Below are 1,706 nucleotides of genomic sequence, written 5' to 3'. Positions count from 1 at the left end.
TCTTAAGCATGAAGCACTAAGGCAAAACTTGAAGGCATAAGATAGCCAAGTACCCTCACTTAACAACGCATCAAAGATAGTCTTAGGATCATGAGCCTAAGAAGAAACTCTAAATGCACAAGCGTCTAGACACTGACAGTAAGATCTTTAAGTATCAATTAAGGTGCAACTACTACCACACAATCCATTGTAAAAGTTGTGGACCAACATCCACTTTTCAATGCCCTGCTGAGGACACTTTCTCAACAGTTCCTTGAACCTCTCCCAAGATTCATAATAAGATTCTCCCTTAAGATGGTAAAAATTATTGATCTCCCCGATTAATTTAGCAGCTTTTGATGGAGGAGAGAACTTGGCAAGGAATTTCTGAGCCAAATCCTCCCTAGTAAATATATAATTGGATTGAAGGGAGTTCAACCAACTTTTAGCTCTTTCCCGCAGTGAAAATGGGAATAGACTCAACCTAATTGCAGCATCACTCACCCAATTATACATGAATGTTGCACATAGCTCCAGAAAATTAGCTAAATGTATGTGAGGGTCTTCTGAAGGTAAGCCACCAAATTGCACGGTGGATTGCACCATTTGTAAAATCGTTGTCTTAATCCCAATGTTATTAGCCTCCATAGTTGATGGTCTTATACATGTTTGCACTCTTGTAACAATTGGGAGTACATAATCCCATAAGCTACTCACAGTGGGATTGTGAGCTCGACCTAGCACCACTTCTGGCACCCCTCCATTCAATCTATCATTGTTTTGAGAATTTTCCATAACCACAATTGGACCAGTAGCTCATTTGTTTCTACGATTCTGCCTGCACACTTTCTCAATCTCAGAATTAATAGGAACAAGGCTATTTGCTCCTCTTCTGCTACGCATATAACAAAACTACCTTGAAATGGTCAAGAATGCACGCAAAACATGTTAGAAACAGTTCAAAGAACAACCAAATTAGAAAGAAAAAAATTAATTACTTGGATATTGATAATTTTTAGTTCCCGACTACGACGCCAAAATTTAATAGTTATGTAAGTGCACACAGTCGTAATTTGTAATAAATCTTGGTAAGACAAAGTATCGTCCCACAAGGACTGAATTATCAATTACCAATCAAATAATTCTTTTGTTTCTATTTGGTTAAAAATATTTTTGGCTGTAAAAGTTTAGAACAAGAACATACACAATTCTAAATTTCAAGAATAGAGAAAGATAAAGAAACATTAGAAATAAATTCAAGATTAAACAATTAGGGATTTTAATCTCATCAAATATCCCTCTTATGAATTACTAATGCAAGTTTTCTTTTCTCCTTCTTATCAATCTAGAAATTTGTCAAATGTAGTTTATAGTAAGGTTACGAATTTCAAACCTCGACCTAGATGAGAATTTTCTATATTTCTATGATAAATTCATCAACTAGGAAGCATTAACATTCACAATTTTAATATGCCACATAAACAATCACGATACTCTCGTTCTATGATTAAGATTATGTATAACCTATCAAAGCATAATCAAATCTCATTTTTCAGATTTTGATTCAAAAACATGTAGATTATGATACTAGAAGGCCAATCAAATGTCAAACAATAAGCATAGATAGGAAAGAGACTAAAAAATTGAAGAAGAAAATCAATTAAAATCCCTAATAATAAATTTAGTTCATAATCATCATTCTAAATATAAACAACAATGGAAAATAA

General features: G+C 33.7%; 1 non-coding gene across 1 annotated transcript; it reads left to right on the top strand.

Moving 5' to 3' along the window:
• The first annotated feature begins 220 nt into the window (after positions 1–220).
• LOC133807474 (small nucleolar RNA R71) lies at positions 221–327 on the top strand. Its single transcript, XR_009879386.1, has one exon. It is a non-coding gene; the product is annotated as a small nucleolar RNA R71 (small nucleolar RNA).
• The last annotated feature ends 1,379 nt before the right edge of the window (positions 328–1,706 follow it).

This window comes from Humulus lupulus, chromosome X (assembly GCF_963169125.1).
Source record: "Humulus lupulus chromosome X, drHumLupu1.1, whole genome shotgun sequence".
NCBI lineage: Eukaryota > Viridiplantae > Streptophyta > Magnoliopsida > Rosales > Cannabaceae > Humulus > Humulus lupulus.
Note: the sequence above shows the minus strand (reverse complement) of the source record. Positions and strands in the feature narration are given on the sequence as shown.